General features: G+C 40.1%; 1 long non-coding RNA gene across 2 annotated transcripts in view; it reads right to left on the bottom strand.

Moving 5' to 3' along the window:
- LOC116536919 overlaps positions 1-15,109 on the bottom strand; it is a 328,233-nt gene extending 313,124 nt beyond the window's left edge. The window contains exons 1-2 of one of the 2 annotated variants that reach the window (XR_004262873.1): positions 15,022-15,109; positions 8,225-8,333 (exon numbers count right to left, since the gene is read on the bottom strand). This is a non-coding gene — a long non-coding RNA (uncharacterized LOC116536919). Of the gene's footprint in view, positions 1-4,351; positions 8,334-15,021 lie in introns of those variants that run through there. The other variant, XR_004262872.1, reaches the window with a different exon arrangement.
- Between the last annotated feature and the right edge of the window lie 244 nt (positions 15,110-15,353).

Below are 15,353 nucleotides of genomic sequence, written 5' to 3'. Positions count from 1 at the left end.
CTTGGGTAAATACTTAGTAGTGAAATGGTTGGACCATATAAGAGGTTCCGGTTTAATTTTTTTTTAACTACCAGACTGCTTTCCAAAGTGATTGTAACATCTTACATTCCCCCTAGCAGTATATGAGATCTCCAGTTCCTCTACATCTTTGGTAATACTTGATGTAGTCAGTTCATTTAATTTTCCATTCTAACAGGTGTGAAGCAGTATCTCACTGTAGCTTTTCTTTGCATTTCTCTAGTGACTAACTGATGTTGAACATCTTTTCCACATGCTTATTTGTCATCTGTTTATGCTCTTACTGTTGAGTTTTGAGAGTTTTTTATGTAGTCTGCTTAGAGGTTTTTTAAATCAGATATGTGTTTTGCAAATATTTGCCCCCAGTCTGTGATTTCTCTTTCCATATTCTTATATAAGAGCCAATTTTTTTTAATTTTAATGAAGTTTAGTTTATTAATCAATTTTTAATGAATCAAGCTTTTAGTGATATAACTAAGACATTTTTGACTAACTCAAGATCACAAAGATTTCCACCTGTTTTCCTCCAGAAGTTTTATAGTTTTGGGTTCTACATTTAGGTATATGTTTTATTTTGAAGAGCTTTTTTCGGTAGAATATATCTTAAAGTTCACTAATCTTGGTGATATGATTCATCTGTGTGCCCACCCAAATCTCATCTTGAATTATAGCTCCCACAATTCCCACATGTCATAGTAGGGATCTAGTGGGGGTGATTGAATTATGAGGGCAGGTCTTTCCTGTGCTGTTCTCATGATAGTGAATGAGTCTCCCAAGATCTGATGGTTTTAAAAACAGGAGCTTCCCTGCACAAGCTCTCTCTTTGCCTGTCGCCATCCATGTAAGATGTGGCTTGCTCCTCCTTGCCTTCTGCCATCATTGTGAGGCCTCCCCAGCTAGGTGGAACTGTAAGTCAGTTAAACCTCTTTTTCTTCCCAGTCTCAGATATGTCTTTACCAGCAACATGAAAATGGACTAATACACTTTGTTTCTCATTTTCTCTACCATGTTGAGCTATGTTTGTATAATGTGAGGGTAAATTAACAAGAGTTTCAAGAATGCAAGGAATCAAAAACTTGACTTCCCTCATATTTGTGTTTAAGATCTTATAACTAAATGTGGAATCTTAGAAAGTGAGCCAACACAGGAGAAGTAATGGAAAGTCCTAGAGCAGGCCTTATTAAAAAGACTTAGCCAATAAACAGATCAGAGTAAATGGAAAGAGAAAGAAGGGTTAGGAGGCTTTCAGAAGAAAGGACAATAAAAACGGGGAAGGAGAGTGAAAACAGATATTTAGATGTGTTTGCTTATTTGAAAGCATTTGACAAGTTTTGATCTCAAAAGAAAAGTTTAAAGAAATAGATAAAAATAAGCCAATAAAAAATGTATAATTATTAACTTCAGGAAAAATAAGTTGTACCAAAAGGAAATCTAATAATACTTGACATGGCTTAACAATAAAAATAACTTAACTATTCATAATAACATAAAACTGTTAGGTAATTAACTGAAAATATAATATAATTCAATTGAATAAATGAGTCAAGGGAGGAGTTGTAGACAAGCTAAATCCTCAACTACCATTAAGGAAATGTAAGAGATATTGTCTCAAACTAAATAAAGACTCAACTCTATAAGCACATTTCTTAGAAATATGGAAGTCAATATCTGAAGTTAATAGCTAGAAAAAATTTGAAATGATTGGTTCTGGGCATAGAAGGGAAGGGAGTGGGTGTCCAGTGGGAGCATTAAACCCAGGGAGTGTGCGTAGGGTCAAGAAATGAATAGATGGAAAGTGTTGTTGTTGAATCATGAACATATATTACCTGGTTTTCAAAACTGATTTTTAAAGATGGTTAATGTAAGCAGTTACTCTTTAATGTCTTATTAGTGAGTCTCATAAACAGAACCTTTGACTAAAGAAAATCAGCAGGACAATATGGCTGCCCTGGGAGAGGGCACCTAAGTAGCGTCTGCTGTCTTCTCTGTGTTGTGAGAGCATCTCTCACATTCCATTTCCTCTCTTAGCCCCTTTTGACTTCTCTTCCCATCTTTGCAATCTTCCCACCCTAAGGGTCCCTGAGAGGTCACTCTACTCTAAAATTGGAATAAATCATTGCTTTCAAAGGGAAAGAATTAAATGCAAGAGGGAAGGGAGTGGAGGTTCCGGATTCTACTCAAAATGCAACCACAGTTTATCCTAAATGGTGTCAGCCGGCAATAGGCTTTGTGCTGCTGCCAACAAATGCAGTTCTCTTAGGACTGCTGGGTGGTAGTGACAGTGGTGTTGCTGTGGTCTTCTCTGGCCATTCTGTCAGAGGAAGGGGTGTTGGTAAAAACAGCCCAGCTCAGACAATGCAGCAGCTGCCTCGACTAAGAATAGAATCCGTGTTTGATTTGAATTAGCCATTTGAAACAAGAGCAAAACAGCTCTGAAAGTAGTACCATCTGTTTTCCTTTAAGGCTGGGTCATAAATAACAAGATGAAAATATATTTCCTGCTCTGCATTTGTGACCTGAACTGCCTTCCACTGTGTTGTCATTGACCACTTCTGCTGTAAACGCACATGACATTAATGGGGCAGCTGTTGGCTGTGAGGTGTGGAGACTTACTTGTCGCTTTGTTTCCTAATCTCTATACTTATCAGGAGCTCCTTTATTTCACCTCTCACATGTTAAGAAAAAAAAAGAAGTTATTCTTTGTATAGTTTTTAAAAAACAACTCACACTCCAAATAGCAACACGATCAAACGGTGTAAAACTATGGTGACAATGCCTGCGTGGTAGAAGGATATCTTCCAAGTCAAGGTCAAAATGAATTAAGAGGTAAGGGAGAAGACAGGGAGCTTATCCAGCATCTATTATTCACCAGGCTGGACTTGCTAATCCCCGTAATATAAGAATGGAGGGAAGAGAGAAGCATCAAGAACAGAGAGAAGATTCCCTAAAAGCACAATGGTTCCTCCCGTGGAGATCAGCACTCTGTCCTTGAGTCCTTCCAAGCTGGGCTCTCCAGCAACTGTAAACTGTGATTGACCAGCACTTTCCTCAGTTATCTTTTTTACTGTCATTCACGCTGAAACAACTCTGGTTTTGTTTCCTCGATAACTCAAAGAGGAAAGGCTATGAAGGCTGGTAGGCCATTTTCTTTCTACGCTCAGCTTGGCCAGTTGCCAACATGGTCTACAAGGTATTCCAGATGACAGACATGCAAACATGAAATGCACCATAAAGGGCTGTGGTCTGTGCAGGTTTTAGACCAGCCAACCTTGAAGGAAGCGGCACCTAATGGTGAGTGTCTCCAGCTTATAATAACATGTTCTTTTAAGAAACAGTGTGGAGGGTAAGGGGAGGGAGAGTATTAGAACAAATATCTAATGCATGTGGGGCTTAAAACCCAGATGACGGGTTGATAGGTGAAGCAAACCACCATGGCACGTGTATACCTGTGTAATAAACCTGCACATTCTTCACATGTATCCTAGAACTTAAAGTAAAATTTAAAAACTTTAAAAATTAAATAAAACAAAAAGAAACGGTGTGGAGTCAAAGACAGACTTAGAGAAACAGAAATGTTATAAGGCATATCCAGACATTAAGAAAGGTGTTATCTTGGAGACCTGGTGCAAATGTTGGGTCCCTGAGATAATACTGGACACCTGCCAACACGGAGCCCAAGCACAGCAGGGACCACGCCGTCATCGGCTGAGAGATCATATGAGAGAAACAAGGTTGGGGAGGATCTGGTAACCCCATGCTTGGACAAACACAAAAGACTCCTGACGAGTTTTCCTGCCTACAGGCTCTGCCTATCCAGACCACTCTGGACGTGTTGACAGATTAATCTGTCTTTTACAAAATGCTAGCAAGACAATAACTACAAAAAAACCCAACTACCTCCACTCATTTCCTGTTTCTTCACAACAGTCCTTTCCTCCCCATTTGTCCCCACCCCACCCTTTTAGCTAGTCTTTCATGGCTCACCACACTTCTGCCTTTGCTCCTTCCAAACCTTCTGCTTATAATACGCAACGCTCGCCCCATTTCCATCGACTACCTGAGGCCCCCCACCCATCCTTCAAGACAGGATCTTACCTCACACTTCCCAGAGTTTGCTCCACCACTCCAGCTGTGGGAGCTCCATGGAAGAACAAAAAGATCAAATACGCTTGGGAATCACTACATATTGAGTCTTGCTTTTGGAGAGTTATTACATAATTGTCATAAAACACTCTGAGAAGTCACAAAGTGAAGAAACCTTTTGAATCTTTCCAGCCTGTGGTAGCTAAACATATTTGACCCCGGGACTGTGTTAATCATAACAAACTAGGGGTTTTTTTTAAAGAAGCCACTCAGGAAAGCACTGACTGAAGCCCACCACCTTCAGGAACACTGTATCCCATCACTCTAACCCTGCTGAACTTAAGACGTAGTTACTGTTTGCACTTCTACTCCAGTATGTGAAATGCCTGGTCACCTTCTTATATATGTATGTGAAAATGATGTTAATAGTAATCAGAATAGATACCATTTAATAAGCACTGGTTACTTTCCAGGTATGAGACCTAGAAATTATTAAACCAATGCTTATTCTTTACTACAAGGTCATAGTAATTTCTCTATGCTGAATTTTTCTTTGTGTTTAGTTAAGGGAGTAGGATAGTAAGAGCCATGTGTCCTTCCTATTCACCTTTCGTCTGGTTTGGTTTCATGTCAACATAAAAGCTAAGTCTTATATCATTGGTAAAAGAAAAAGGACAAAGTTATATGCAATGGTTACTTTTTAAGATAAAAGAAAAATGAGAATTAAGAAAAGGACTTCAAAGTTAATTTACCAAAATCCGACGACATCCTTGACATGTGCTGACCCCAATACGGCATTAATTACAAAAGGATTAACACTTTTCTCCATTGTAACAATGTAGTCCTCTGTCAATGGAAGGTGATAACAATATTTGTATTCATCCGTTAGCATGGAAGTCACAGATTATGAGAAAGGTCTTAACACTCTTCCTAAATGAAGTTAAGCATCCAATGAAGGGACAGTCTTCTTTCATAGTCTAAGAAGACTTGAAGATTTTTCAAACACTCAGCAACGTCTTGCTCCGTGCTCTGCCCAAAGCTAGTAGGGGTGCTAGGAATCTGCTGACTGGCAGTATTTATCCTGTTTGCATGTAACGGCTACACTGCATCAGCAACTCATTCCAATGATACTGTACAAGACACTATTTTCTACATTATACACTCAGCCTTCCCTTTTTCTGCTGCCCACTCAGATGACTGTCAAATTTCAGATTGGATGCAATGGCTCACTGAGAGAGATAGAAATAAACACTATTTCTTCCCTGAGTGATTCAACATGTTGCAAGCATGTTGGACTGGAGAATACCATTAGCATGGTAAATTTTAGTTATAGACATTTAGAGTTATTTTTTCTAAACTAAATTCCAACACCAACTCTACTACAGGCTATGCCTTGAAATAGGATTTTGTACTTTTTGTGGAATGACATGACTCTTTAAAAAATGTAGTAAATAGAAGGATACTTGGGCCAGGGAAAGAAAAAAAGATTCATGAATAGTATACACACCCTCAGGGGAATTTTTCTTACTCTTTCAAGTTTGTCATCCCATCTAGGTCAAGTTAGTAACACTGCCAAAGTCTTTAGAGGCATAAGAAAGCCTTTCACATGCTTATAACCTTGAAAGTTGAATGGAAGAATATGTAAGAACTTCCCTTAAAGGTAAAAGAGAGTTGATAAAAATGCCAAATCCTGCCACATTTCTGCCCCTGTTTAAACTACTTACTGTATCCTATACACATGTCCTGAGGTTTGAGCTCTTAGGCAACACGTGGGGATGTGGTGGCATCACACGATTGGCTTGGTGTGGTAGGCAGGGTACTCAGATGACTCCCATGATCTTTGTCTCTGTGTGTTTTGCCCATGATTATGTTGTATTGCATGGCCAAAGAGATTTTGTAAATGTAATTAAGGTCACTAATCAGCTGGCCTTGAATTAATCAAAAGAAAGATTATCTGAGAGAGCCCCAGCTAATCATATGAGACCTTTACAGGCAGAGAGTTTTTACCAGCTGGTGGTGGAAGAGGAAGGCAGAGATTCAAAGAGTTACATGGATTCAACATGAATGGAGTCCTCTGTTGCGGAGACAGGAGAACCATGCGATAAGGACTTGAGTGTGTCCACTGAGAGCTGAGAGTGTCCCTTGGCTAACAGCAAACAAGAAAATAAAGACTTCACTCTTACAACCAAAGGATCTGAATTCTGACAACAATCTGGATGAGCTTAGCCGGGAAATGTTTCCAGGACCTCCAGCTTAATCCCAAACCCCTTGATTTTGGTCTTTTGAGACCCTAACCAGGGGACCCAGCTGTGTCTACCCAGACTTTTGGTCTACAGAACTATGAGATGATAAATGAATATTGTTTTCAGCTGTTAAATGTGTGGTACTTTGTTCCACAGCAACGGAAGAGTGAATGCACTTAGCATTAACTGAGAACTGCTCTCCAAACTTTTTCCACTATTCTCCTGCTCAAAGTCTCCTTTTCAACCAAATTGTATTTATTGGTTCCTAAATATACCTTTTGCTTCCTCCTATTCAGTATTTACACACATTATTTTACTATCCCACAAGGCCCATTTTCGGTTTAGCCAACACCTTTGAGGCCAACTCAGATGTCATGAATGAAAGGCTCCTACTGCAGCCTGCAGTTCTCTCTCCAAAATCGAGTCCTTATAACCTGTATAGTTTACTGTCAATTCATCATGTCCCACTTTATGGTACTTTTTCTATGTGATCTATATCCTTATTTTATTACTATATAATTTTGATTAAATTGGATGGTGAAAATCTTGAAAGCAAGGGCTCTTAATTTTTATGCCTCACTGCCCCATACGTATACCTTGCACATCACAGGCACCCAATAAATATTTGTTCATTTGTTTTGTTCTAAAGTATCTCACTTCAATGTTAATGAGATTAAATGACACCAAAAGTCGAAAGAAAACCTCATTAGCCAAGCAGTAGGAATCTGAGCAGTGACCTACCCCACATTCTGCTTGGCCTTTAACTATCGTGACCCCTAAACACACTTAAACTGTCAAAATTAAAAATGTAACTGCAAAAACAAGATAATCACAGAAAATAATTTTTGCCAATTGATTTGTACAACTTTCAATGACATTGTAAGCACACAACTATTCCCTGAGCTGCCAATTTGCATAGAAAGGGATGTTCTCCATGGACTGTATTTACAGGGAATGCACCATTCACATGAATGTGCACGAGAGGAAAAGCACAGGAGAAAATACAAAGAGATTTGAATGAAATGCTGTTAACAATTAAGAATAATCAACAGAACAGGCTTGAAGAAGGAAAGGCCGGAAGTTACTTGCGGCGTTGCAAACCAGGTAGATTTGGTATAATCCCTTGAAATACAAATGGGACTTAAACTCCCAGTTAAGACATTTACTGAACTAAATGGACCTATTTTAAAGTTTCAGGGAAAAGCAACGAGAATGTAATTTGGGGAAATAATGAAAGTCAACTTCATTACAGCCCAGTGCTTCCCCTCTGATGTTACCATCCAACCCCATAGCACCCATGTTCTTACGCAACTGTCTGGAAATTAAACGTGAGCCTTAAAAATATCACTATCTATTTTTCTTGGTTTCTCAAAGGAAAATGTAAAATAAAAGTCAATTTTACATGCATTTTATGTGCTCTCTAATATATATAGAATCATAGAACCTGAGTGCTGGCTGAGACTCTGGCAGGCTATTTTGTTTATTCTTCTACATTAGGCAGGCCCACACTTAATCCTTCCTTGATAGGAAAATCTCTATCATTTTTAAAGACTTTCAGAGAAGGAGATTTCTTAGACTCTCTCGAACCCACTAAGGTAGTTAATAACTTTTCTTATTATCTAGCCTAAATCCTTCACACTATGCTTAAGACTCATTTCGTCTTCTCTGACGTTCACTAGAGGTAGGAGAAAAATTTATCACTCTCTTTCATATAAGCAATATTCGTATACTGATAATAATTATGGCATTGGCTCTGTAATCTCCTAATGAAATATGCCACAGCTATTGTGGTTCTCTGCTAAACTTTCTGCAATTTCCCCTGCCCTCCTTTATCTATAAACCTCAAAATGGTTGCCAACCTCTGTTAAGGATTTAATTACCTGATACTGAAGTCTTTGATAGTTCTTGTATGTTACACCTTGGGCATCCATCCAGGGTCGTATCTCAGGAATATAGGAGGAAATAAATCATCCAAGGCTCTCCTCACTCCTGCAAATAATTTTATGAAGATAATTTAGTTGAAATGAGTATTGAGGGCAGCTATGAAATGTGAAAATAAGTCACAGAAAGGTTGCCTACATAGAAAAGAAACCTGAAAGTAAATATATCACAATATTCATAGCAGATGTTCCTGGATGATGGTAGAGCTATATGCATGTGTGGTTTTCCTTATTTTTACTTTTCTATATTTTCCAAACTTCTTGTTCTGTGTATGTATTAATTTTCAATGAGAAGAGAGCATGTGTGTGTGGCAGGGAGAGGGTGTGTTGAACAAAAGGGGTGAGGAGGAACTGCCCAAGAGAGTTCTAAGGAAGGGAGATGGTGGGTGACCAACTGAAAACTGCCCCCAGTTTTAGTACTGAAAGTCTTGCATCTCAGGAAAGCACTCAGATCCAAGCTCATCTGGATGGTAGATCACCCCAGAAGCAAACAGGCAAGGGACATCATAGATGCTGCGCATGGCAAACCAGGAATGGGAGTAGCACCCAAGTCATTATTTTTCCAGCCAGCATGCAGTTTGGAAAGATAATGAAAGTCAGCATCATCACTCACCTTTTCCCCGTGTGAAGCGGACTTTCATTATTCTTCCACCTCCCTCCCACATAACTTTCTCAGGCAGCTCCTCTTTATCCCTTACAATCCTCTCCTTCCCTGCCACACACACATACTGTCTACTCATTAAAAATTAACACCTACACATAACGAGAGGTTTAGAAAATATAGAAAACCATAAAGAAGGAAAGACCACACTATGCACACAGCTCCACCATCATTCATGGGCTGCTAAGGATCGTTAAGTTTTGGTGACTCAAATGAATGAAAAGGCAGAAACAACTGTGTGTTCCAACCATGTTCTCTTCATAGACAGAGCCACTTTGCATGTTCCAGTCATTTTCTTGCATGACTTGATAATTCAGTAGTTTGATTTCATTCTTAAGAAAGTATTTTACTATATCAACCCCCAACAGAGTCTGTGTGTGATGTTCCAATCCCTGTGTCCATGTGTTCTCGTTGTTCAGCACCCACTTATGAGTAAGAACATGCAGTGTTTAGTTTTCTGTTCTTGTGTCAGTTTGCTGAGAATGATGGTTTCCAGCTTCATCCATGTCCCTGGGGTTGCAGGGGAGGGAGAGTAGGAGGTGGGGGGATAGGGGAAGGATAGCATTAGGAGAAATACCTAATGTAGATGACGGGGTGATGGATGCAGCAAACCACCATGGCACGTGTATACCTATGTAACAAACCCACACGTTCTGTACATGTACCCCAGAACTTAAAGCATAATAAAAAACAAAAGAAAAAGAAAAAATAAATGCAGCTTGCATGTGAAAAATAATAATAAAATCAACCCAAACTCTTTAAAAAACAGTATTTTACTATGTCAAAAGCACAAGTTAATAAAATTATTACTTTTTCCAAAAACAAACAAACAAACAAAAAAAAACAAGGTAATAAGAAGATCATTGTCGACTGGATCAGAACAGAAGATTCTAGGCTTGTTTTGTCTTTTATTTATGTATTTTTTTCTATTCAGGTCATAAGAACTCAGAAACACCAGGACCACAGCTTGAGAGCCAACTCCAAGGCACCACTTTGGGTCGGCATGTTGACTCTAGTAACTTAAATCGGTTTCTATGCACAGAGCCAGCTCTGTGAAAAACTGCGCAGCAGGGACACAGTGCTGGCTTTCCACCAGCCTCCGCTCAGAACCAGCCTTCCCTCCTCCAGGAAGCTGGTGACTGTCCTGGGCCTTTGTTGTGGTGAGCAAACTGGTTTCCAAAAGTGTTTTGTGGTAATAGTGGGTCCTTAGGAGATGGTTTTATAACATTTGAGAGCAAGGTTTCAAGTGAGGTTCACAAAGCTCAGACGAATCTGCTGGTGCATTCACTCCCTCACCTCTCGGCCTCCATTTACCTCCCTAGAACAGCGGTAATAACCATACCTACCTCAGGGGACACAGTTACCTCTAATATCCCTGAACAGGCAGAATACATGGAACAAATAATAAGCATGTATGTGTACATGTGTATAAAATATGTGTAAACACACACACACACGCACACACACCCCAGCAAGAAAAGAGCCTCAGTATCAGTCTTCTACAATATGTCATCATTTCTTAAATGCTTATCAAATGCTTACTGGAGGGCAGATCTGGGAAGGGTGTGAAAGTGTGCAGATTAACAGGTGAGGGGAAAAGAGCACTACCATCTAAGAAAGAGGAACCAACCACTGAGTATGAGATGCAGACATGAACACCCCTCATAGGGACATAAAGATAAGCCATCACTGGAAAGGATCCTTGGAAAAGGTCCGCCTTGGTCACAGCCTCAGGCTACCTGAAGACTGGGAGAATGGTGCTAGCTTTTCTGTGGATATGCCCTTCCTCTGAGGATAACTCAGCATCCAATGTGGGGGTCCTATGGAAGGTCAGCAGCAGTGATGCAGGCTTGGATGTTAGGACTGAGCCTTGAAATACCCTAGAGGATACCCTAACTCTGTCCTCATAAAAAGACAGGGAGGGGAAAGACTTTGATACTCAGTAAGCTTGGGGACACAGAAGTAAGCATTCAAACAGGATTCTTTAGTGCAGGACTTTTTCAGAGGCTAATACTTACATTGATATTATGTCTCTTCTCCAAGAGAGTGATATGATATATACTCAGAGCTGCTCTAAAAAATAAATGAATAAAGAAAATAAGAGAAGTGTGGTGTATAGCCTCTTTCAAAGTTTGCAGCCACAGCCCACTCTGCACAGGACACCTGTTGACAGCTCAGAGATCACCAGCATCCTGACGGTGACCTAGAGAAACACCAGGCAGGCACTCTACAGAACTCCAAACTTGATTCCTTACAGTGACAAAACAAAGCAGCTAATTGACCTTGTCTGCAGCAGAACAGGTCAAATACCAAAGGGAGAAGAGTATTAAAGGAAATAAAGTCTTTCTGTGCCATCTTTCATTAGTTCTGAGACACATTTCTTTTTATATTCTTACATCTCTGAAGCACAAAATCAGGATGTTTCAGAGTCGGTGGCATCTGACAATCTCTGTCTGCCTTATGGCAATTGCAAGAGAGTTCTCACCATGTAAGCATGACTGAATATCAGCAATGTGGAAATAAAAATCCTGAAAAAAAGGGAGGCACACTCTTGAGTTCTTGTAACAACTCAGAATCAGCTGGGCGTGGAAGACAGGTTGGGAGGGAATGCCAGGAAGTGATCAGCCGCATTCCTGAACCACGGTAGACTAGCTCTCCACTGAATTGCAAAGCCAAGTAAAGAGCTCTGTGCCAATGGCCTTTTGCTACCTTACAGATTCTAAGAAATGATGCATCACCAGTGTCTTCAATGGAACAGGTATCTACAAAATCATGGACATCAATGATGATCAATGAAGAGCGAGGCAGAAGAACTGAACCCTTGATGTAAAGAAGCTTAGGAATACCTTAACCAACCTTAGGAATACCTTATCCAACCAACCTTGAAATTTGCCTGGTCCTCAGGCAGCATGAGGCTGTCACAGAGGCAAACATTTCCAATAAGCTTGGTCCTGTTTATTTTCCCTGTTCTTGTAGGCGTAACAGTGACCAATGATAAAAACTTGTGTCTAAGTTCAAAGAGTTCTTTCAATAAGTACAAAATAAAATCAAAGTGATGAGAGCTTTGGATCACAGCTTAACAGGCAGTGATTTTTCCACAGGGGCATATAAAATGGGAGGCATTTAAAATCATTTGTGACTTGGAATTAATAAAACGGGTAACTGGCTTTTAAAAACAGTATTTTAACCAATTCTCTTTTTTGCTCTAAAACATTTTGCATTTTATTCTTGAATAACTAAAATTCCCAAGGAAATTCCATTCATTTCCTTTAGAGTAAAATTTTGAGAACTGCCCTTGGTCACCTCATTCTTTAAGGTCTCGGAGTTGTCAACCCTGCTCCTGCTGAAAGTGGCAAGCCAGCCACCTCCAAAAGCAATTCTCCGTAATAGGTCTTCCTCAAGAACAAGGCTTTGCATTAGACCAAGTCTCCGGAGAAAACCTGGCCTCTTCTAAGTTTGTATTTTCCTCTGCAATTCTCTTTTTATAGTTGAAGCTAGTGGTAAGGTCATCCAGCCTCAGCCGGTCTCAATTACACCCCTCTGTCTGAAGCAGGGGCTGGGGGACACCCAGCCCTGTCTCTGGCTCCTTCATTTCCCCTGTATAAAAATGACAGAATTCAATAAGATATTCTCCACATCCCTACAGCATTAATATTCTATGCTTTATGTTGACTTCTCAAAAAGACCAAAAGTATTGGTATTTCCTTTGTATTGTATACAAAACAGGTATATTACACAAAATTAACCATTTTTGCCTTACTAAGCAGATAAAGATCTTTACAACTTTCACAGCATACTGCTGAACACTGAAACATATCACAAATTAACCTTTTTCAAAAAGTCACACAATGTGTACTGGCAATACTCTGAATTGTTTGCCTTCTGGTTTTTTTGTTTTTTGTTTTTTGCTGTTTTTTTTGGGACCGAGTCTTGCTCTGTCACCAGGCTGGAGTGTAGTGACCTGATCTCAGCTCACTGCAACCTGCGCCTCCTAGGTTCAAGCGATTCTCCTGCCTCAGCCTCCCGAGTAGCTGGGATTATAAGCATGTATCACCATGCCCAGCTAATTGTTGCATTTTTAGTAGAGAAGGGGTTTCACCATGTTGCTCAGGCTGGTCTTGAACTCCTGACCTTAGGTGATCCACCCACCTCGGCCTCTTAAAGTGCTGGGATTACAAGCATGAGCCACTGTGCCTTGGCTCTGTTTTTTAAATTGTATGTTTTCTCATGCTGAAAGTGATCAGATATGCTAGGTCTTAACAAGATTCCTAAATTGAGATGGGCAGTGATGATGAAGTTAAATATTAATGCTATCTACAGCTACTAAACTGCAAGACTGTGAGATCAAGCTCATATACTCTTTATTTGCTGTGATATCCCCAGCACAGACCATGGTGCATAGTACATAAGCATGAATGCCTATTTACTGAATGAAGAAATTAATGACTCAATAGCATTGAGAAACAGGAAATGAGGGAAAAATTAATTTTTATATACCTACTACATATGTACATTTTATACCAATGCAAATAAGTACAGATAATTTAATTAAACTAACTTTCTTCTAAACTTTCTTTCCTCCAAGACACACTTCTGAAATACAGAAACAAAACTTGCATTGTTATTGGTCATAGAGCAATGGGTGATTGATACTGAAATCTGTAGGATTATTTCTAATATACAAGCACGTGTAGCTTTTCAATCACGAAGTCAACCAAACAGCTTCAACCATAGCAAAAGGGAGTCCTAATCTCAATATTTAAATTATTCTTTTTATTTTTAATTTTTGTTGAAGACTCAGCCTCTTGAGAGAAACTTTGAAGAAAACATTGAATGGAGAGATGGGCCTTTAAATACTGAGATTAACTCTCCCTAAAAAAGATATGTCGGCCGGGCGCGGTGGCTCAAGCCTGTAATCCCAGCACTTTGGGAGGCCAAGGCGGGTGGATCACGAGGTCAAGAGATCGAGACCATCCTGGTCAACATGGTGAAACCCCGTCTCTACTAAAAATATAAAAAATTAGCTGGGCATGGTGGTGCGTGCCTGTAATCCCAGCTACTCAGGAGGCTGAGGCAGGAGAATTGCCTGAACCCAGGAGGTGGAGGTTGTGGTGAGCCGAGATCGCGCCATTGCACTCCAGCCTGGGTAACATGAGTGAAACTCCATCTCCAAAAAAAAAAAAAAATAGATATGTCACAGAATCCCCAAACAATAATGAGAGATGCTCTTAGGTGGCAGAAAATTTACTCTTTTTTTTTTTTTTAAGCGACTGGGTTGCTTTTTTTAAGAGCCTGGTCCACAGGCGGAATGCAGTGGTACAATCATGGCTCACTGTAACCTTGAACTTCTGGGCTCAAGCTATCCACCCACCTCAACCTCCCAAGTAGCTGTGACTACAGGCATGCACCACCATGCCCAGGTAATTTTTTTATGTTTTGTAGAGACAAAGGCTCACTATGTTGCCCAGGTTTGTCTCAAACTCCTGGTCTCAAGTGATTCTCCCACCTTGGCCTCCCAAAGTGGTGGGATTACAGGTGTGAGCCACCACACCCAGCTGAAAAATTACTCTTAAGGAAGACAAAGCTACAATTCTTGAGAGTCTCATGACAAAGGAGAAATGAGCTTTTGGGTGTGGTACAGGGAAATGGACTCTCACAGCCTCTAACAGTCCCCCAGAAGTGTCTCAGAGGAAACGAGAAGCCTGTTCCTAGATGCCTGCCCCTTTGTGAGCAGACAGAGGAAGGAACACAGCAAAAGCATCAGTTGCCCAGAACCCATGGGGATGACAAGAACCACGGGACAGAGCAGGGCTGCCAGGTGACCTTGCAAGAAAGGGGGAAATGGCAGGGTTTGAATGCCTATGACTTTAGTGCTTTGGGGCTCTGAGACAAAAAAAAAAAACCCCAGTGCATTTGTTTTCAGGATCTTATTTATTTCAGTTTTAGTATGCCTTAGAAAGGGAAGAATAATAATACCAAAGCTATGTAACGTTTGAGGTACACATCCAAATTCTTACTAGCTTCTCTAACTGGCTTGCTGAAATCCAAGAATTCTAATAAAAGTTAGTATTCTCACCAGAATTCATGAAATTCATCCACCAAACTAACCTGGAAATTGTCAGAACAAGCTTCTTCTCATATGTCAGCATCTCTGGATCTTTCCACATTCAAAGAAAATATTGATTTGCAGAAAAAAAAAAAAAAGAAATGGAGAGGTGGTGAGCAGGGGAGAATGTAATTCTGATATTTTTCAAACCATAAAAAATGTTTGAATCAGGCCAGGCATAGTGGCTCATGCCTATAATCTCAGAACTTTGGGAGGCTGAGGCATGTGGATCACTTGAGGCCAGGAATTCGAGACCAGCCTGGCCAACATGGTGAAACCCTGTCTGTACTAAAAATACAAAG

This window comes from Sapajus apella, unplaced genomic scaffold, assembly GCF_009761245.1.
Source record: "Sapajus apella isolate SASKATOON/1434 unplaced genomic scaffold, GSC_monkey_1.0 scaffold105, whole genome shotgun sequence".
Lineage (NCBI taxonomy): Eukaryota > Metazoa > Chordata > Mammalia > Primates > Cebidae > Sapajus > Sapajus apella.
The sequence above is the reverse complement of the archived record's forward strand: the minus strand, read 5'-3'. Positions and strand labels throughout refer to the sequence as shown.